The sequence below is a fragment of the Cavia porcellus genome, unplaced genomic scaffold (genome assembly GCF_034190915.1).
Source record: "Cavia porcellus strain 051 isolate PalLab524CR breed Dunkin Hartley unplaced genomic scaffold, mCavPor4.1 scaffold_25, whole genome shotgun sequence".
NCBI lineage: Eukaryota > Metazoa > Chordata > Mammalia > Rodentia > Caviidae > Cavia > Cavia porcellus.
The window spans coordinates 39,594,002-39,617,849 of record NW_026947508.1 but is presented as its reverse complement, the minus strand read 5'-3'; the positions used below and the strand labels follow the sequence as shown (position 1 = coordinate 39,617,849).

The following is a 23,848-nucleotide window of genomic DNA, read 5'->3' as shown; positions in this document are numbered from 1 at the left end:
AATCTCATAATAGAAATCATAGATCCAGTTATGTAAAGAAACTGGATACATACACATACAATATTTGTATGTGTATGTGTATGTGTATGTGCATGTATATGTGTGTAGAAGAACAGAAGCAACAACAAAATACATTAGTACATCAAAATTTCTGTAGGGAAACAACTTGCTCAATTAGGGTTTTTATGTCTCTAATGCCAAACTTTTAATCTTTCTTAATAGTATGGTCTTTTTGTAACTGAAGTCTGATTTAGCAGGGGTTTTTTTCTTTTACAAATTAATACTTTTTAATCTTGACATTTAAAAACATTCAGCTTAATAGTAAACAGGCAGGGGCATAAGCGCCTGCCTTGCAAGGCAGTCGTGAGTTCAATCCCTGGTACCGATAAAAACGAAAAAGACCAAAAAAAAAAAAAAATAGTAAACAGGCAGGTTTTAGTAAAAAAATTAAATGTTTAAAAAAATATTTTCAGAAAGTTGCAGAATGGTTCAAATGAGATTTTTCTTGATAAGTCACAAATCACAAGTGTTAATTCTATATATGCTCTGATCTGCCACTTGTATTTTTGCAAAGGTCTTAATTAAACTTATTCCCTTGGCAGCCTGATTTTTTGCCTCCTGAGCTGACTGGTCATTTGGATGGAGCATGTTATTCAACTACACCAACCTGATGGCATCACCAATCAAAACTCTCTCAATTTGGCCAACCAGCCAACCATCAATCTTTTTCTTATTTACAAAATACAAAGCTATTCTGCCATTGTCTTTGCTAAACACAAAAGGCCATACTTGCCATGTTTTTCAATATCTTCCCAGGACTGATGATGAATTTTGATGTGTTCAACAGAATTTGCCTTAAACTCAGCAATCTGAAGGTGAAGGACATCAACATGCTACACATGGTCTTAAGGTTAGCTTCCCTAAAAATTACTGGTGGCAAAACTCTATGACGTTCTTTGAGGAAATAAATTTATATCATCCAGTTCCATTCTTGCCAGGAAGTTTTGCACAATGTGCCACTTGGTTTTCTTACAATGATAAAATGTTCTCAGTGTGATGTATTATTAAACACATAATTGGCTGCTTCTGTGTGCTTACTTCAGTAGCACATATAATATTCAGCTGTTTTTATTCCTTCCACATTCATATCTTCCACTAACGTATCACTTACAGGTATACATTCTTCCAGAACCTATGACATTATTAACTGTATTTTAGCTGCCTCAATTGCCTTTCTGGAAGCCTTTTTTCAAATGTGCCTGGATCATTAGCTTATAGGTTAGCAGGTTCAGCTCTTATATAGCTGGCTTAAAAATCTTCTATAAGTTCAAGCTTGTCATTTGACGAAGATGCTCTGGACTTCATTATCCATAAATGCAGGTTAGTGTACTTGATTTGTGGGGTAACAGATTCTGCAATGGGGCTGAGCAGGTTGCATGGCAGTCCCATCTCAAGGAGCAGACACAGTGGCTGGAGCACAGAATCAGACTGAAGTTGGAAGTACCCTGTCCCCTGAGAACCTATTTAGAGCCTCCATAGCACAGGGGTTCTGAGGGCTGCCACTTAGTGTCTTTTTTAACGTGATGATTTTTTTTTTGGTAAATATAAGATACTCATCTGTGATATACTAAACCCTGAATATATGCTTACATTTTCTTCCAGAAATTTCATAGGTTTACTTTTTACAGTAAATTTGTTAATATACCTGATACAGATTTTTGCATATGAAAGGACACAGGAATGCCATTATATTTATTTTTACATTGATGATCAATTATCCCAGATGTTGCCATTTATTGAGGGATATGCAACATTAGTCTTATTATTAGTCTTATCTTAACATTAGTCTTATCATATGTGCATGGGTCTATTTTTAACTCTACATTCCAGTCCAGTGTCTGACAGTCTCTGTGCCTATATATCACGGTTTAATTGCTACAGTGTGGCAATTAATCTTGATATTTATAAAGCAAGTCCATCTACCTTATAATTATTTTTCCAAATTATAGGAGTTACCCTTGAAGTTCTACTTGCCCACATAAATTCTAGAGTCATTTTATTGACACACATTTAAACTGACATCATATGATGCTCAATGCGGGGTTGACCTGAGAAGAAATGACATTTTACAATACAAATAATTTCCAGTCAAAAACACAGTACCTCTTCCTACTACTTAGGGGTTTTTTTCAATATGTTAGTAAATTTTTTAATACTTTTCCACATGAATATTACACAATATAAATCTTTTGTCAGGTTTACTTCTAGGTAGTAATTATACTTTACTTCTAGGGAGTAACTGTATCTTTAAAAATCATTTAACAACAATTGCATTTCATTACATAAGCAACACTATTTGCCTAACATTATAAAAATTTTCAAATGTAGAAAAAGCATGAAAGTTTAAAGATGCAAACAGTGAATGTCTATTACAACTCAGATAAAACAATTAACATTTTTATCCATTTCTTTCATCACATAGTTGGCCATCTGTTCATTCATTTCTTTAATGGATCTTAAAGCACACTACAGACTTCAACATGTGTATCATTAGCCAAATGTATTTGTACACAATTCTCTATTCCCCTAACCCCTTACAGTCTGGATCTTGAATGTTTCCTAAAGGCTTATTTGTTCAAGGGTTGGTCTCCAATGAAAGAAAGTTCAGAGGTATAGCTTTTAGGGAGTGATTATATCATCATATCAATAGGATAGCCCACTGATGGATTCATAGTTGAATAGATTACCAGGAAAATTGTAGGTAGTAGGAACTACGGTAGTTGGATAAAGTAGGTCACCAGAAAAATGCCCTAGAAAGATGTAGCTTATCTTTGATCCCTTCCAGTCTTTCTCTCTCTGCTTCCTGGGTGTTATGGGTGAGTAGCTTTACTCTACCAGGCCTCCTCCACCATAATACTTAACTTCACCAAAGACCCAAAATCAATGGACCAACCAATCATGAATTGAAGCCTGTGAAACCATGAGCTAAAATAAAATCTTTCCTCCTTCAAACTGTTTTTCTCAGGTACTTTGTCATAGCAATAGAAGGCTAACACATTCCTTTTTGGTAAATTAACAAAAATTGTACTGAATAAATCTTGTGTGCCAATCAGATCAGATGTCTGTATATACTCAGATAACCCATCTCTCAAAATATAGAACAAGTCCATCAAACCAGAAAATTCCCTTTCTTGGTACATCCCCCCAAAACCACCAGCCCTTGTTCTGAGCAAATACTATTCCCATTTCTTTCTATATAGATTATTCTAGCCTGCTCCAGAATCCCAAATGATTAGAAATACACAAGTACAGACATTCTCACAGAGGCTTTTTTTTACTCAGCACAATGCTTTTAAGATTCACCTACACCATTGCACATAACCATGGGAATATGAACATACCAATTTATCCTTTCTCCAATTGATAGATATTTGAGTTGTTTATCACGTGGGACTATGAACATACATGTACATTTTTTTTCTTTTTTAACAAACTTTATCCTCCTGCTCATCTCTTGTTCCCCTTCCCATTTGCAAAAGACCTATCTCCTGTTTCCTATTATCTTTTCTTTTGCTCTTCAAATTATTTATATTTTGGGTTAGTCATATAAAAAAAATCATGTGATACTTAAACTCATGATTTATCTCACTTATTATTATCTCAAGATGCATTCACTTTATGTATCTTTTCATAAGCTGTGTTTCTTCTGATAAGTACCTGAGTATGGTACTTAGTTACAGGGCAGAAACTACTAGGTTCTCCTAAAATGACCATATCTTGTTACAATCCCATTAACAATCCATGAGTTTCAATTCCTTCACATTCTAGTTACCTTCTCTCAATATGGAGAATAATAATGATTGATTTTCTAATATTAAATTAATCTTACATTTCCAAGTTAAATAATTTTGCTATCATATTTATGTTTGCTGCTATTTGTACTCACTGCTATATGAATGTTTGTGTCCCCTCCAAAATTCAAACTGGAACTTAAACTCTACTGTGATAAAATTAAGAGCAGGTAATTAGGACATAATGGCTCATCCCTTATGAATGACATTAAGTGATTTATTTAAGAGGTTTCACACACAGCATTTGATCTTTTCTGCCCTTCCATCTTTTGCCACACAGGGACACGGCAGGAAGGTCCTCACAAGATACTAAATGTCTGCTCTTTGATTTTAGTCTTCCCAGTCTCCAAATCTATAAGAAAATGTCTCTTTTTATCAATTACTCAATTTGTATTATTTTGTTAAAAGTAGCACAACTGCTAGGCATGGTGTTGCATCCTTGTAATCCCAGCACTCAGGAGGCTGCGGCAGGAGGATGGCTGAGAGTTCGAGACGAACCTGGGCTACAAAGTGAGCTCAAGGCCAGCCTGAACTGCTTAACAAGACCTTGTTTCAAAAAATTACCAAAAAAAAGTAGCACAACTGAACAAGGTACTTATGAAATGAGGTGAAAAAATACACATTTTTTTCTATCTTCTAGAATAACACAAAACTGAAAATACAATACTTGTCCTCTGAATTTACATGAAAGTTCTGGATTTTTTTAATGATCTAAATGGGTCACATGATAAATTTTAGTTTGGAGCAACAATAATAAACAAAATTCTGTGACACAATGTGCCCCTGTCCAAAGCCCTCTATAGGCAGAAAAATGCATACAGAAATGCACCCATGGAAATCGATACTTTCTGCTTTCTCTATTTTATACTTACATAAAGGCCTATATTTGATGCTCAGAGTTTCAGATCATCATATCCGTGCCATACTCTGTTACCGTCAAGACAAGCCTAAAACCTAGCCAAGCAAGAAATGACTTTCATCAGATAAAGGTAGTCAAAGAAAACGATTTCCTCTTGCATGGAATATTTAGAACAAGGTAGAGAGGAAAACTATATAATCAGAAAACTGAATAAGTTCAAAGCACTTCCCATTTAGGCAAATAACCATAAATTTTGTGACTCTTTTTACAAACAAGAGGAGTAATATCTGATCATACATTACAACATCAGGTGCAACCTGACCCAGCCTTCTTTGATCTATTAAGCTAACCCTGTTAGTCCTCACACATTCTTCACAGTTTTCTGACTAGTATGAACATATTCATTTGTCTCATTTTGAAGAGACACTCCCTTAAATTACTATACATCCTTTTTCAACCACTGCTTTATCAACTGTTTTCCCCTACAATCATTCTTCTTGAAGAAGCTGTCTATATCCATGGTCTCTAGCTTCTCACTTATCTATTTAACACACTGAAAATAGTCAAAACCTTACCACACTATTTCATCCATGCTTGTCAGGTTACCAAAGGTCTCCAGGTAAAGAATGTCCATTGCTTTTGAGTCTTCCATTTCTTTTTATGTTTGATAGATCAGCAGCATTTAAAAAAAAAAAAAAAGACAGGGTCTTGCTATATAATTCAGGCTGGCCTTAAACTCATTATGTAGACCAGGTTGGACCCAAACTCTCAGAGACCCTCTTGCATTAGCCTCCCAAGTACTGGGATCACAGGTACGCACCACCACACTCAGTAAATACTTTTTATATGTTGAAACTTTTCATGAAGCCACATTCTTTCATTTTTCCTCTTATCTATGTAGATAAATGCTTTTTTAGGCCTAAAAGCAATACGTCTGCCCAATCATGAACTGAAACTTCTCAAAACTATGAAGTACAACCTTTTTCTCTTGATTACCTCATTATTTTGTTAGAATGATGGAAACCTAACAGAAGCAAATAAATAAAAGATGAGTAAGTCAATAATTCAATCAAGTAAATAATACTTATTATTCTTATCATATTATAAGGGTTATAGTAAGATTCCATCCATCAATCTGGAATTTCATTGATGAAAAAAACTATCAATTGTCAGCCAGAGATTTTACTGGGGAAAGAACAAACCACTGTCACTTGTTATTTACTAACAGTGTTACTGCTGGCAACTAATCCAAGAAGTGTCAGAAAAGTGCTCTGGAGTGAAACATATTGCCCAGCAAGTAAATCTCCTTTAATACCATTTGTTAATTGACCTTTGAAGGACCATTATATCAAATATAAACATCTTCTCAGCGTTGGCAGGAAATAAACCTTTTGGGGCATAACATTTTTCGTTTTCATGTAAAAAAATTTAAATCTTACTCTGGCCATCTTGATACTACAGCTCTCCTCATTCACATTTGAGCATGAGTCTTTGAAACTCGTGCACATGCAGCTAGCTACAGCATCCCTGTGACTCTCTGAAACATTTAATCCTCTTAACTGTTTTCTTTTTCATTAAATTTACATTAGTCTGAGCACAGGTTACAGTAATTGAATATTTACCTTATACAATAATATTAAGAAATGTAGGAACAAGCACAAAGGGAGAAACTGAGAAAACTGGGTTTATATCATAACATAATAAAATGTAACTGAATAACCTGGGACATATGAAAGTACTTTATATGTGGTAGATACATTATTCTCATAAAGTTTAAGGAAGAATAAAAATAGCTATTTCCATATGGTATAAAAAACTCAGAACTGAGAGTTAAAAATATTTAAACATAGTTCTGCTACTTACTTGCCTCATACAATCTTAGTAGCCATCAAACCTTTCTAAACTTCATTTTTCTTATCTGTACACCAGAGATAAAAACATCTTCTCACAAATTATTCCAAAGCTAGAATAAGAAAATACATTTAAAAGTTTACAGTTAGACACTTTGGATTATCAAGAGTAATAAACTGAATTTTTCTAATTTGACCCCCAGGAACAAAGATCTAATGTTGATGGATAAAGTGCTATGCTTTGAAAACTACACCCTCACTTCCAGGAGAACATGGCGGACAGATAACAGCAACTACCGGAGGCTCTCTGAAAGACTCGGCTCAGAAGCCAGGAATGGTGCGGACTAAGGAGACATAAGTCAGTGGAGATATGCTCTGCTGACTCAGGAACGAACTGGGCTGAGAGAAGCCAACTTGGAATGCAGTCCTGGTGCTAAAACAGGAACAGAAAAGACTTGGTGTGGAGGCTGGAACCGCGCCATTGTAAGCCGCGATTTGGGTTTCCCGCCGCGCGGCGGCTGGCTGCCTCTACAGCGGCTCAGCAAGGAGAGAGACACGCGGAAGCTCTGAGAACGGCAATCTGCAAACGGCAGGGAGGTGTGCACTGACTTGTGGTGAGGTGAGTGAGAGAAACTGACACTCTACCACAGTTTGACTCCAGCAGAGGACTTTCTGGGCCCGGGCAGTCCTGTGGGAGCAGGGCGCGGTGGGACTCCAGCCACACATCCCCCTCTCGGGCGGGATTGGTGAAAAGTGCCTGGCCTGCGTGACGCTGCCGGCAGACCTGGTAGACTGTCCCAACCCAGATCCCAGAGCCTGACGGTGGCCGGGAGGGGAGATGCGTAGGCTGCCTGGTCCGTAACTCCCTGGTGCACAGCGGTGAGTGGGAACAACTAACTGGCGCAATTCGATCAGGCTGTGGCTGACTGGGAGAGAAGCTGGGCCTCTTATATAAGCTTGCATATATAAGGAACAGAGAAGAAGAGGCAGCATGGGAAGAGGCAGCAACAAGAAAGGCTCCTCGGCCCCCAATTCTGAGAAACAGGCAATAGCAGACACCACACCAATACACATAAGGCACCATATAGAGAGCCTCATAGACCAATTCAGGAATGAAGTTATCAATGACCTGAAGCTAGAAGTATGCAGAATAGTTAGAGAAATGCTAAGTACCACCCAAGAAAAAACAGGTGGTGGAATGGAAGAACAGAAAAAGAGGGGAGAATTGTTTGATGGAGAAAACAGAGAAAGCATAGAATACGTGAAGCAGGTTCAAAGGGACTACCAAGATACTAAGAAGTCTATAGAAGACTGGCATAACAGCTTGAAAGAAACTAAGGACAGACTATCTGAACTGGAGGGCAGACTTGTAATATGGGAGAATGAAATGAAAAATTTCTTAAAAATAACAAAGAAACAAACAGCAATAATACAAAGACAAGAAGATGATAAGAGGATCCATAACTTAAGGATTAAGAACATAAAAGAAGAAGTAGGGACACAAACAAGTGAACTACAAAAGCTACTCACAGAAATAATCCAGGAGAATTTTCCTAATTTAGCAAAAGGTAAAGATACTCGGATGTATGAGGCATACAGGACCCCAGCTACCTACAACCCAAACAGAGCAACACCCAGGCATATAATAATAAAAATTCCAGAAATTCAATATAAGAACAGAATATTAAAAGCTGTAAGAGACAAGAAACAGACCACCTACAAGGGAACACCCATCAGAATTACAGCAGATTTCTCTGCACAAACCATCAAATCACGAAGAGCGTGGGGGGAAATAATTCAAGCTTTGAAAGATAATAATCTCCAGCCAAGATCGAGATATCCTGCACAACTGTCCCTGGAAATTGATGGAAAAACAAGGTGCTTCCAGGATAAAGAGGAACTGGGGGAATTCGCAACCACCAATTCAACTCTACAGAGAGTATTGCAGGATATTCTAAAAAAAGAAAAATACAAAGAATCCAGAAATAATGGCAGAGAGGCCACAACGAATGGAGCAGAGAACAAAATGAAGAAGACAAACTGACAGCTACGGACAGAAAAAGAGCTTAACAGAAATGAGGCAGAGAAGATTGGATGATAGGAACAGCTATTTTGGAGAAAATGACATCTTAATAGGTAATACAGATTTAGTATCATCTTGTTTTGAAGTCTCATCTAGCTTTTGTCCTTCTGTCTCCAATGGTCTAAACAGGCTGTATCTTATTGGATTTTATTATGTACGATAGTATAAGCAAAAACCTTTTAAAGACAAGGAGATTATACAGAAACCATTGTTCATTTTGTTAGTCGATTCTAAATACTCTGTAATGCTGTCATTCTCTTGAATGGTTTTACATTGTTTTGATATACTTAATGCTACAGTATACGAAGTTGTACTCAAGGATTTCAAAGAAAGAAACAATATGGTAACTACTTTTAGGTTAGGATTATCTGGTGGTGAAACACTATTCTGCTTAAATGGTTATGTTTTGATCTGCGCTGTTTCGTTGTTATGCCCTCTTTTATCTCAATCTCCACTCCATTATTTACTTTTTTATCTTTATCCTTTTAATTAAAGGGAAAAAAATAGCAGGATATATTATAGTAACCCACTTTGACTTTTCATTACCTTGATTTAAAGCCCTGTATTACTCTCACCATCTGGTTTTTAACTGATGTTCCCCTATTCTGTTTTGCTTGATAGTATCAGGTTCGAAAGTTTAGGCATCAGCTGTGAAGATAATGAGATTCATTATGACGCCCATTCTTGTTGACTTTTGTCTACTTTTGAAGACCTACAATGTCTCCAATGTTTTGGTTTTGTCGGTTTTGTTCTTTACTGTTTTGTTCAATTGTATTATAACTAATGATATAGGCAATTCTATTAGAGATAGCGGGAGGCATTATGGTAACCACTGTTGATCACCTTGTATTATGTTTTTACATTATCTATTATGTCCACCCTTTTGACTTGACCGATTCTGTTCTGTTATGTCACATTTGGTTTTACTCTCTTCCAAAAAAGTAATAAGAACCGTGGGAGCAATGAAACCCAAAATGTGTAATAGTCATGGTACAAAAGAGAAGAAAAGAAAGTGCTCCAAACTATATAACTGCATGTATATTTAAGTGTATAAGATAGAAAATGATATCACAGAGTTTTATTGGATCAATGAACAGAACTGTTTGCAGTATCATTGTTGGAATGTCCACTCTACAAGCTCTAATTTTGTGACTTGAACAATTATTTCTAAGATGACAATATGTAATCCATTAACTAGTGATTTCCTACTGTTCATTTTTTTTCTGTAAATCTGTATAACTTGTACCCTTTCCCTGCTTTTTTTTTCTTTTCTCCTTAAATAAAATTTAAAAAAAAAAAAGAAAAGAAAACTACACCCTCAATGATACACCCCCATCATTCAAAGATACATCATTTTTAAAATCATCTTTAAAATTTTATTTAATTACTATTTTATAGCCCTCAAATACTGATGTCCTTTGTTACTTCCTGCTAAAGATACTGTAGCTCTCAGCGGACTGAAAAGTATTATTTGCCTATATTAAGCAAAACAAAAGATCTTGAACTATATTCTGAGGATATAAAGAAAACTATGCATATTAAATTCCAGAAAAATAAAAACTCCCTTTTACTTGTCAATAAAGCAAACATCAAAAGGTAGTGCCATTCACACAGACCCATAAGGAATCACTGCCTATATTTTTACTCATTATTCACAAAGACTAAACCTATAAAATATTTCTAAAGAAAAGACAAAGGCTAAGTGTCTAAAGGCAATAACCACTACCCCTACCAGTAAATATGCAAGCTAAATTTCATAAAGTCACAAGGCCAGTTCTTTATGTCCACAGTCACTAGTAGGGACATCACTGCAGTCACATATGAATAACATAAAAAATTAAAACAGAGATTGAAATGGCTTCTGTATGCAATTCTAGACTCAAGCAACGTCTCTTTTTATAAATTAAAACAGGTGTTCTACTGAGCTGAGCAAAGGAGTTTGGCTTTCTAGCAGAAGAAAGCACAGGTAGGAAACACAAAGTAGACTGGTCATTTTAAAGATACTTTGCGTTTAGTAAAAATGAGGCAATAAAGTAAAAATAGGTAGAAAAGGGACAAAGAAAATCTGTAATTTTAAAATTGTATTTGAATAAAAACTGCAGGTTCAGGACATAAACCTAGTCAAAAATTTCTAAGTTCATATAAGCTTATACCATTTCCTTTTACCTATATAAATGGGCCTCTCCCTTATAAATGGGCTACAGTTCTATCATCTGTGACAGTTACCACCTATGAAAGACTCTTTGCTGTTCCCTTGTACAATGAACTATCACTTTTCATTTGTAAGCTGAATATTCCTAAAATTTTGCATAGATTCACAAATTCTACAGGTTTCTACCCACCTTTCCCATCCCCATAAATACATGCAATTCAAGAATGTAGCACCCACATTCTGAAGGGCTCATATTCTATATCTTGGGGTACTCTGTTGTTCTTAAGACAGGGTCTCCGTATGCAATTCAGGCTGGCCTTGAACTTGCTTATGTAGTTCAGGCTGTCCTTGAACTCATGGTGATCCTCCTGCCTCAGTCTGTCAAGTGCTGATACTTTTGCGTACTTTTAATGCTGCCTAATAAATCTCTTCATGCCTCTTACTTACATATCCTGAAAATTACTCTTCTGTGACAAAAGTCAGCAAACCTGCAACATGCTCCATGAGTGAAGTAGGTCAAAGTTGCTCATCTTTGCATTGGGGATCTACCTGGACACTGGTCAGTGACAAAAACAGGGATTCTTTATCATGGTTGCTCAGATAAACTGTGCCCCCTCTGACTGACTGCTGAGAATATCCTGGTTTTCATAAAAGTGACCCATGTCAAGTTCAGATTAGTTACAGGACCCTTATAATGAGTGATTCCATGTCAGTTTGGTATGGTCTGTTGGAGTCTAGCAGAAGTTTAGTACAAAATAATGGTCTCCATATATTTTGCCTATACTTCAGTTTTCCACTATCTTAAAGACAATCTTTAAATCTTTAAATATTGAGATACAACGTAAATACAGAAAGGAGTATACAGATATATAATTAAAATTTTCACAAACATAACACAATACTGTGATCAATAGCCAGACTAAAGAAAATGGATGTTACCATCAACCTAGAAGCCTCCTCATACTCCCTCTTCCGGTCACTGTCTCTATTCCCCAGGAAAACCATCATATTTTCTAACTTCATAGATCAGTTTTTCTGTTTTGACATTTTATTCAAATCAGGTATTTGTATACGCTCTTCCATCTGTTACATTGTGTTCAACATGTTCAGTTAGAATATCAGAAGAAAAATGTAAAAGTATTTATATTTAATGAGATATTGGCTAAGAAATTTCTAAATCTGCTGAGAGAAATGAATATACTAGAAAAATCATGCAACTCAAGAAAAAAATAACATAATAATTATAAGAATAATTTAGAACAAGAAAATGGTAGTGATACTAAAACATCATCTTAAGAGTCACAGAGTAAGATCAAGAAAAGTCAAAGGAATGATAATTATATTGGCAATATATTTCTCAACAGCAATGATGGAAATAAAAGGTAACTGAATGTATGGTAAAGTATGAAAAAAGTGGCTATCACCAAAAAATTGTAAACTGAAACTACTCTTCAAGTTCAGAGGCAAAATAAACATACTTATTTATGTTAGTGTTTAGTACTAATATACTAAAGGAATCTACAAATAATATACATTACAAAGGAATATATTCTCAAGAGGAATGTATGAGAGCTCAAAATGACTGTGAAACAAGAAAACTGATAAATGTACAAAAATCTCAAAAATAAAAAATTTCTGATTTGTGGAGTTCTTTCTAAGGAAGGAATCAAAATGTTGGGCAAAAATAATATGCAAGGCTGGAAAAAATGACAAGAGGTAGTCTTTGTGTTTGTTCTACAAACTGTTAAAAATTTAAAGTTGTTCTAGCAGACTACCAAAGCTGAAAAAGAAAATAAGAAAATAAAGAGCTGCTACTGGTAGTTTTAAATGGTAAAAGGGGGTATTAAGGCAGTAAGGTATGGAAATACAGGATTGGAATATAAGAAATAATATGGCAGAAACAAATTCAAATAGATCATTTATAATAAATGTAAATAGATCCAAATCCCAAAAATTATATTATACAACATTGCAAGTGATCCAAAAGCAAAACATGGAAAACCTGAAGTAAAGGAACAGTTAATTTCTAGAAAAACTAAAAAAAGACAAATTTCCACTAATGTTGATCATGAAAACATTAGAAGTACAAAGAAGAATATACAAATAGATTCAGCAAAGATGAAAAAGAAAGTAAAACAGGAGGAAAAGCCAGATACTAGCCTTTTCCCTTGAATCAGCACCATTCATGGACTGTGCTGTGGGGGAGGAGAACAAGAAGTCAAAAAGAAGCAAGCCATGCCTGCAATCAATGCTAATGCACATGCTGCTGAGGGGAGAGCCAGATGCCAGCCATTTCCATCATGTGGGCTGGGAAACAAGAAGAGCCAACTACTACTACCACCACCATTGTAAGCAACTGAAGGATACAGAGAAACACAGGCTACAATGATAGCTCCTGAGGCAATATACAAGTTAATGCTTATAATGTTTAGTGTTTCACTGACTTTGCAAGTCTAAAGCCAGTAGTCAGATCATCTGTTCAGAGGATAACAATATGCAATGCAGTATCCATGGAGGAATCTCCTTCTGAAGGTGGTAGCCACTGTTAATTCCCTATTTTCTTGTTTTGAAGTCCTATATCATTTTCATTATTTTGTTGGGTTGGGTAGGTTTTGGGTTGTTTTGTTTTGTTTTGGTACCAGGGATTGAACTCACAACCTTGCACTAAACAGGCAAGCACTTGGGACACTGAGCTAAATCCTCAGCCCTGGATTGGGTTTTCTTCCATTTTCTTTTGCTTGATTTTATTATATCCAATGGTATGGACAGCTATTTATTTCAAAGACAACAAGATATATTATGATAGCCAATTTGAATTTGCTATTATCTTGTTTTGAAGTCCTTTATTGCATTCATTTTTTTTTTGTTTTTATTGGTTCTATTTTGTTTTGCTTTGCTTGATTTTTACTATGTCTGAAGGTATGTGCAGCTATTTTGAAGACAATAAGAGGCATTATGGTAACCATTGTTGATTTCCTATTGATCTGAATCCATGTGTTACTTACACTGGTTTATTTTGCTTAGTTTTATTCTCTTTAAAATAAAAATCTTAAAAAAAAATAAAAATAACCTTGAAATAAAATGGATTTGAAAAAAAGTAAAGTACAAATAAACATAAATTTAAAAACAAAGTAAAGGGCCAGGGATTTAGCTCAGTGGTGCAAGTGCCTACCTGGCAAGCACAAGGTTATGAATTCAATTCCTGTTGAAAAGAAAGAAAAAAAAAAAGAAAAGGTAAGACTGTCCCACATAACTGAAAGATGCATGGGAAGGTCCTTCTGTGCTATTTGGGTCCTGCCCAGTGACCCGAGTGGCCCGCAGCAACCTGCATCCCACCTCAGGAGCTGAAAGTTCACAGAGCTACTTTCTTCGCACTGGGAAGTTTTGGCACCTCCCACCAACACTGATAAGGCCCCATCCAGCATTCCATATCATTAGAGGATACACCAGAAGGTCCCTCCTGGCCTACTCGGGGCAAGCCCAATGACCCCAGAGTGGCCTGCAGCACCTGCACTCCACCTCACAAGCCAAAAGGGCACACAGCAATTGCCATCATACAAAGTAGCTTTTGTGCCTCAGTCCCAGACTGGTAGGGCCCCACCCAACATCTCACATTAGATAGGACAGACTAAGAGGTGCCTCCAGGCCTATTTGGGCTCCACCTACTGACCTCCAAGTGGCCCACAGGTGCTTGCTTTCCACCATGCTAGAAGAAAGTGCACACAATGATTTCCATCCCACAGGGAAGCATTGGCACCTCACTCCAAGACTGGATGTGCCATGCCCGGTGACCTAAAGTGGCTAGGAGTCACTGGTAAGTTCTGTCTAAGGACCTCCATTCAACTTGGGAATTTCCTTGCAATAGAAAAGATATGCTCAACCCAAGAAACAATTGAGACCTTGTCTTCTGCTTTGCTAAGGGAATATAGGAAAATGATAAAATGAAGAGCAAAATACAATCTCAAACCTCCAGCCCATCCAAAGCAAGCCTAAAAGACATGGACAAAGAAAAAAATGTAAGCCACATACCTGAAACTCCTGAAATGATACTGACTGAACTAAAAAAATGACTCTGGGAACCTATAAAAAACTCAAATCACAAATAATCTCCCAAGTAAAAGAACAAATGATAAATGTAATGGAAGAAAACCATCTCCCTAGTAAAAGAAGAAATGATAAATGTAATGAAAGAAATGCTGAGCGCATCTAAAGAAGACATAGTTAAAGAATTAGAGGAACAATGCAAAAACAAGGAAAATTTGAACCAACAATACAAGAAACACGATGCATGAAAGTGATTCAAAGAGATATCGAAGAAATCAAAAATTCCATCAAAAGTTGGCAAAACCAAATCAATAAAAGTGAACACAGACTTTCAAATCTCAAAGATAAGATTGCAGCCAGTGAACAGCAAAGGAGAGATCTTAAAAAAAAAAAAAAAAACAAGGAATCAGGAAATAATTAACTGTTGCAACATGATACAAAGAAAAACAATGTAAGAGTAATAGGTATAAATGAAAAAGAAGGTGACAACACAAAGGATCTGAAGAGACTATTTAAAAAGAAAAAGTCAAAAATTTCCCAAACATGAGATATAGATAAGTGAAATATATAGAACTCCAAATAACCAAAATAAAATTACACACAGACAAATAATAATCAACATCGAGAAACCCAATATAAAAGCTTTTACACAGAAGAGACAGATCACCTATGAAGGAAAGCCTATCAGAATCACAACAGACTTCTCAATACAATGAAGTCAAGAAGAGCATGGAGTGAACAATTTCAGATACTAAAGGAAAATTACTTCTAACCCAGAATGATGTACCCTGAAAAATTCTCCTTCAAAATTCATGGAGAAATAATATACTTCTATGACAAAGAACAGCGGAAAAAGTTCATGACCAGATCGAGAAAAGATGGCAGATAGATAACAGCAGCTACAGAGGCTCTCTGAGCTTAGATTCCTGGAATGATATGGTGTGGGGAGTCCTAAGCACAGGGAGATATACCTGCCGATCCAGGAATGAACTAAGCTGAGAGAAACCACTTGGAAATGCAGTTCAGGTGCTACAACTGGAACAGCTAAACGCTCGGTGCTGCCGCAAGAACTCGCAGATTGACCTTGCTGCCACAGCCACACCCAAACTGGCGCAGCCAGGATAGAGACATGAACACTCTGAGAGCGGGAATCAGTGAACCAAATTGAGAGCAGAGCAGGTGGGGAACCCTGCATCGACCTACGGTGAGTGAGGGAAATAAAGACCTTTCCATAGACAAAGAGGCTCCAACAGAGGACATTCTGGTACTGGGCAGACTGTCCAGAACAGGGCACTGCCGTGACTTCAGACACATATTCCCTTCTCAAGTGGGATTGGTGGGGAGTGCTTGCCCATGGGTGATGCCATGGACTGCGGCCCAATAGGCTAGCCCAAATCAAGTCCCTGCACCTGGCTGTGTATCCTAACACAGTGAAGCATTCAGTGGGTTGACCTGGAGGGCGGGCCCATAATAGGTTGCCCGGGTCTATACCTCCTAGTACATTGCAGTGGGTGGGACCACCTAGTCATCATGCTTCAGAAAACTGAAACCGACAAATAAAGAAACTGTGCCTCCTATATACACCTGTATGGAAGGAACAAAAAATATGAGAAGAGGAAGCAACAAGAAAGGGTCCTCAGTCCCCAATCCTGAGAATACTGATCCAGGAAAGGTACATGCGAAGGAGAATGAGGACAGAAAACACGCAATATCAGGCATGGCACCAATAGACATAAAGTGACATCTTCGGGACCTCATAGACAAGTTCAAAAGTGAAGTATTTAACCAAGAAAAGTAAGATATAAATAGAATAATTAAAGAAATGCTAAACACCTCCCAAGAAAAAACAGATGGTAGAATGGAAGAACAAAAAAAAAGGTGAGAATTGTTTGATGGAGAAAATAGAGAAAACAGAATACATGAAGCAGGTTCAGAGAGATTACTAGGAGACTAAAAACTCTATTGAAAGCTGACATAACAGCTTGAAAGAAACTAAGGGTAGATGATCTGAACTGGAGGAGAGGTTTGTAATGTGAGAACATAACAGGAAAAACTTCCTAAAAATAACAAGGAAACAAACAGTAACAATACAAAGGCTAGAAGATGAGAAAAGAATCTATAACTTAAGAATAAAGAATGTGAGAGAAGAAGCAGGGGTACAAACAAAGGAACTGCAAAGGCTATTCAGAGAAACAATCGAGGAAAACTTCTCAAACATAGGAAAAGGAAAAGATGCTCAGATGTATGAGGCATATAGAACTCCAACCACCTACAATCAAAACAAAGGCATAAACCCAGGCATACAATAATCCAGATTCCAGAAATGCAATATAAGAACAGAATATTAAAAGCTGTCAGATATAAGAAACATATCACTTACAAGGGAACACCCATCAGAATTACAGCAGACTTCTCGGCACAAACCATCAAATCTCAAAGAGCGTGGGATGAAATAATCCAAGCCTTGAAAGACAATAACCTCCAGCCAAGATTGATATATCCTGCAAAACTGTCTCTAGAAATTAATTGAGAAACAAGGTGATTCCAAGATAAAGAGGAAGTGGGGGAATTCGCAATCACCAATCCAACCCCACAGAGAATACTGCAGGACATTCTAAAGAGAGAGAAAAGTACTAGGACTCCAGAAACAGTGGCAGAGAGGCCACAATGAATGGAGGAGAAAGCGAAATGAAGAAAACAAACAGACAACTAATGACAGAAAAAGAGCACAACAGAAATGAGGCAAAGAAGGTTGGATATAATTTCTAATATAGATGGCCTAGATACACTAACTTAAGGGAAAAAAGAGAGAACAGCAACCAGAATGGATCAAGAGGTAGGGTCCACTGAGAGGCTCTTTATAGGAAATATAATTAACCTGAAGAAGGTTATATAGACCAAAATCAAATAGGAGAAAATGGAACTTGATGTGATAGGAAACCAGAGAGTAATAGGGGTAACTGGGCCAGTATTTATGGATAGGTTGAACAGACAGGCATTAATAAACAAAGAAATATAACTAGAAATCCAGCCCAGGAGTGAGAAAGTTCGAAACACTTAAATAAATAGCAGGTTGCCCCCCGCAATACAAAAACCTGAGTGTTGGGGAAACCCAAAAATACACAGTTCATCCTGGGGGAGTAAAGGGGAGGAATAGTTTTCAGAAAAAAAAAACAGCAGGAGATATAGTTAATAATGTATCAGGAATTAAAACCCCTATTACTCGCACCACTCTGCTTGGTTGGAACTTGTTATGTCCTAGTTTGTATACAAGCACTGAATCTGAGGGCACAGACAGCTGTCCCAAAGATACCAGGACATAGCACAAGTAGTCACCTTTAATTTCCTATTAACTCAATCAGGATCCCTGTATGACTTATACTGTTGTATCATGACTGATCTTAGTTAAATCTGACTTGTTTGAATACTGCTTATTATTGACAGATTTTATTCAAAACTGTTAGATTGCTGGTATCAAGTTGAGGAGTAGAGACAACTAACCTGAAAATGACAAAGATTCACCACAATATCTGTATTGATTACTAGCTGGTTTTGTAGCTCTACACTATCTACAAAGTTGTATTTCTGTTAATCCTGTTATGTACTGATATGTTCAATTATACTTTATCTGATGATATAACCAATTGGGTTGATGATAACAAGAAACAGCACAGTGACTATGGTAGAACTCCTTATACAGCAGTTTTATGTCTTTTTAGTTTTATGTATCTGTAGGAATATGTTTAGTTCTGTCCTACTTTGTTCTGTTTCTCCAATATAGAAAGGATAGAAATACATGTTAAGACTCATGCTTGCGTAAAACTTATAAGCAGTTTATGAGAACTGATCTTATTGCACATGATGAAATGAACAAATACTTTGAAGGAGAGAAAGGGGCACTGCAGTACCCAGTGCTGATTCCAGAGTGTTATAATGGAAATCTAGCAATATTATTAATCTTTGTTCAGAAGGATTTTAATCTGATAAGTTTTATTAGGTCTCAACATAAATGAAGGTATGGATAAATGCGTACATGTCTAATTGTATAGGATTGATAGCTATAATATTTAGTTCTTGTTGGATAGTTGAACAGAACTGTTTGCAGTCTCCCTGGTTGAATTCCCATTTATGTTTCACTTTTGTATCTTGAACAACTATTTTGGGGGGGGGGGACAATATGTATACATCAACTAGTGATTTATTACTGTTTATCTCTTTTCTTTGAAAGTACGTACTATTTCTCCCATTTTCTATTTTATTTTGTCTTTCTTTAAATAAAAAAAATTAAAACTTCATAACCACCAAACGAACTCTGCAAAGAATACTGAAAGACATTCTACATAGACATAGGAAAAAAACGACTAAGCAAGGCAAACAAACACAAGGGAAAGGTAAAGAATCAATAGCACAAAGGTAACATGACAAAAATAAACCAGTATCTATCAGTTATAACCATTAATGTAAATGGCCTAAATTAATCAATTAAAAGAAACAGACAGGAAAAAAAGATCAGGAAATAACATCCAATTTCATGCTGCATACAAAAAACCCATCTAACCCAAATGGAAACTCACAGACTGAAAGTCAAAGGTTGGAAAACAGCACTTCATGCAACAGGAACCCAAAAAAGCAGGGGAACCTATTCTGTTTGCAGACAATGTAACCTTCAAAACAAGAATGATCAAAAGAGATAAAGAAGGTCACTATATTCTAGTTAAGGGAACACTTCAAGAGGAACAGATAACAATCTTAAATACATATGCACCAAATTCAGGAGCATCTAGCTCTATAAAACAAATATTAAGAGAAATGAAAAATTGAATAACCAATAATGCAATTATAATGGGAGACCTTAACACCCCATTGACACAAAGAGACAGATGAACTAGACAGAAAATCAGCAAAGAAATAACAGAGCTGAATGGAACTTAGTGGACATGTACAGAGTGTTCCACTCAACAACATCAGAATATGCATTCTTCTCAGCAACTGGACTTAGTGGACATGTACAACTGGACTTAGTGGACATGTACAGAGTGTTCCACCCAACAACATCAGAATATGCATTCTTCTCAGCAACACATGGGACATTCTCTAAAACAGACCATATGCTAGGCCACAGAACATGCTTAAAATAAATGCAGAACAACTGAAATTATCCCATGTGTGTTATTGGGTCATAGCACCATGAAACTAGAAATTAGTGACAAAAGAAACTGCAAACACCACATAAACACATGGGAATTAAATAATATACTCCTGAACAATCAGTGGGGTCACAGAGGAAATTAAAGAAGAAATTAAACAATATCTACAAGCAAATGAAAATATAAATACATGTTACTGGAACCTGTGGAATATAATGAAAGCAGTCCTCAGAGGAAAACTTATTGCAGTGAATTCCCACATAAGGAAAACAGACGAACCCAAATAAACAACCTGATGCTATACCTCAAACATCTAGAAAAAGAAGAGCAAGTCAAACCCAAAGCCAAAAGAAGGGAGGAAATTATAATGATCAGAGCAGAAATCAATGCAATAGAGAATAAGAAAACAATACAAAGAATCAATGAATCAGAGTTGGTTCTTTGAAAGAATAAATAAAACTGATAAGCTCCCAACCAAACTTATTTTTAAAAAGAAAAGAAAAAACTCAAATTCAAGCAATAAGGAATGAAAAGGATGAAATCATTACAGACCCTGTGGAAATACAGAAGATCATCCATACCTACTCTGAATACCTATACTCTCATAGGTTTGATAACACAGAATAAATGGACAGATACCTAGAAACATATGAATTACCAAACCTGGATCAAGAAGACATAAAACTGCTGAATAACCCAATTCAAATTAATGAAATTGAAAATGTAATTAAAACCTTACCAACAAAGATAAGCCCAGGTCCAGATAGATTCACAGCTCAATTCTACAAGAAATTCAAGGAAGACTTAATACTGACACTCCTCAAACTATTCAATGAAATTGAAAGGGAAGCAATTCTCCCTAACTCATCCCCGGAAGCAAGGATTAGTCTAATGACAAAACCACAGAAAGACCCAACCAAACAAGAGAGCTACAGGCCAATTTCCCTAATGAACATAGAAGCAAAAACTGTCAATAAAATATTGGCAAACAGAATGCAGCAAATCATCTAGAAGATTATACACCATGATCAAGTGAGATTCATCCCAGGAATGCAGAGATAGTTCAACATAGGCAAATCAATAAATGTAGTGCACCATATCAATAGAACCAAAAATAAGAATCACATGATAATTTCTATAGATGCAGAAAAAGCTTTTGCTAAAGTCTAACAGCCATTCATGGTAAAAAAAAAAACCTTACAGAAAATTGGAATAGATGGTCTTTACCTCAATACGATAAAAGCCATCTGTGACAAACCAACAGCCAGCATCAGATCAAACAGCCAAAAACTAAAAGCCTTTACTCTAAAATCAGGAACAAGACTAGGATGTCCATTATCAGCACTCCTATTCAATATCATGCTGGAAATACTAGACAGAGCAATTAGACAAAACAGAGAAACAAAAGGAATAAGGATAGGGAAAAAAGAAGTTAAATTATCATTGCTTGCAGATGACATAATACTCTACATAGAAGACCTCCAAAACTTCACTGAAAGACTGCTAGGTATAATAAATAAATTCAGTAATGTAGCTGGATACAAACTCAATACTCAAAAATCAATAGCATTCCTATACACAAACAAACTCACTGAGAGAGAAATAAGAGAAGCCACACTCTTCATAATAGCATCCAAAAAATGAAATACTTAGGAATCAATCTAACAAAATAAGTAAAAGATCTATTCAGGGAAAAATATAATATCCTGAAAAAAAGAAAATGAAGAGGATCTCAGAAAATAAAAGACATTCCTTGTTCATGGATAGGAAGAACAAATACTGTGAAGATAGTCATTCTCCCAAAATTGTTATACAAATTTAATGCAATCCCAATCAAAATGACACTAGCATACCTCACAGATATAGAGAAATCATTCTTAAAATTCATCTGAAACCAGAAAAAACACAGAACAGAAAAGGAAATTCTGAGCAACAAAGGCACGGTAGGAGGCAGCACAATCCCTGACTTGAAGTTATACTAACGAAGCACTGTAGTAAAGTCAGCTTGGTACTGGAATAAAAACAGACTGAAGACCAATGGAATAAATTAGAAGAAAGAACTACAACTACAAACACACTCAGCCACCTGATCTTTGATAAAGGGGCCAAACATGTTCACTGGAAGAAAGATAGCCTCTTTAATAAATGGTGCTGGAAAAACTGACTCTCCATATGCTGAAAACTAAGACTAGACCCATGCCTATCACCATGTAGTAAACTAAAGTCAAAATGGATCGAAAATCTAAATATTAAAAGAGAAACACTAAATCTGCTTGAAGACAAAGTACATAGAAATCTTGAAGACACAGGGGTAGGCAGAAAATTCATGAACAAAAATCAAACCACACAGGAAATACTTGCTTGAATCAACTGGGATCTCATCTGATCAAAAAGTTTTTGCATGTTAAAGAAATCTCCAACAGAACGGAAAGAAAACCCACAAATTGGGAAAAAAAATCTTAGTCAATCGTCCCTCAGACAAAGGACTTCTGTGTAAAACATATCCTTGAAATTCAAAGACCCAATCCAAAAATGGGCATCTGAGATGAATACACAGTTCTCAGCTACCTTACCACCCAATCCCCTATGTTGCTCAGTACAACTCATAGAAAGTTAAACTTGAACAAGTACATGAAAAAGCAAAACAAGCAATAAAAACAAGTTTTTCACTAAATAACAAAGCAGACAAAAACAGACAAACTCCTAAAAATATATAGCTTACTGAAACTACTTCAAAAATGAAAAGCAAGTATTATATTATGTACAGGATTATTTTTAAACACTGAACCATGTATTATGCCTGAGTTGGGCTTAGCCTCCAAATACAAAAGTGGTAATACAATTGAAAATTCATAAACATTTTACATTTCAAATAAATTAAAATTACAACAATCTTAAATGATACATAAAGGAAACATATCAAATAAACATCAACTGATTAAATGAAAAGCAAGGACCAGGGCCAGGGATTTAGCTCAGTGGCATAAGCACTCACCTGGCAAGTGCAAGGTCCTGAATTCAATGCCTGATACCAAAAAAAAACAGAAAAGCAAAGAATGAGTAGGACTAAGATCAGAAAAACCAAAGGGTGTGAAAAGGATGAGGGCTAAAAAGGTGAAGTCTTTCAATTGAGACATACAAATTACAAATGCAAACATTTTATTTTCATGGACTAGTAAATAATATACTTCATCAAATACAAAACAAAACACAAACAACAATAAAAAAAACTATTGTTTGCCAGAAATACCATTATTTTAGGTATCAGTAAGAAAATTTTAAAAGAAAAACAAAACTAAGCACCACCATTTAAAGTATACCATACTCAAAAATAACAGACCACATTTTCACAGTTACTAAAAACTAAACAATGCAACCTTTACAAGTAATGAATCATAGTAAAAGTCCAAAGCAGCTCAGTATAACACATGGATAGATGGGGGCTGCACTGGTGATTTTTCATTAAATGTTCACAGCAGCCAAATAAAAATTGTGTAAGTCCGGAATTACACAGAAGATGAGAGGAATTTAATTCAGAGATGATCAAGGTGATACAATTTTTGACCACTACAATTTCTGATTGAAACAATTACAGTATGTGTACAAAATATGTGATACCTGGAAGAAAATATCAAAATATAGTACATACAGGTAGCAAAAGTCCAAAGATCTAAGGCTAGACTGATTACCCTTGTCTGCAAAGACATTAGAGTTATCCATGTTATCAGCAGATCTGAAAATTAGGTACTCAGGTCCTAATCACATGGGAATGACAGGAGGCTAAAAAGGAGGAAAATGACTATCAGGAGACATACAATTCAAGCAAAGGGATGCTCAAGAGAGGAGTGTGGCTATAACAGAA

The 23,848-nt window shown here is 36.0% G+C and overlaps 1 protein-coding gene and 1 pseudogene across 7 annotated transcripts in view; both read right to left on the bottom strand.

Moving 5' to 3' along the window:
- Positions 1-23,848, bottom strand: part of Mast2 (microtubule associated serine/threonine kinase 2) — a 332,530-nt gene that overhangs the window by 157,948 nt on the left and 150,734 nt on the right. The gene's annotated exons all lie outside the window — the stretch shown is intronic.
- Positions 402-4,714, bottom strand: LOC134473056 (small ribosomal subunit protein mS22-like; annotated as a pseudogene).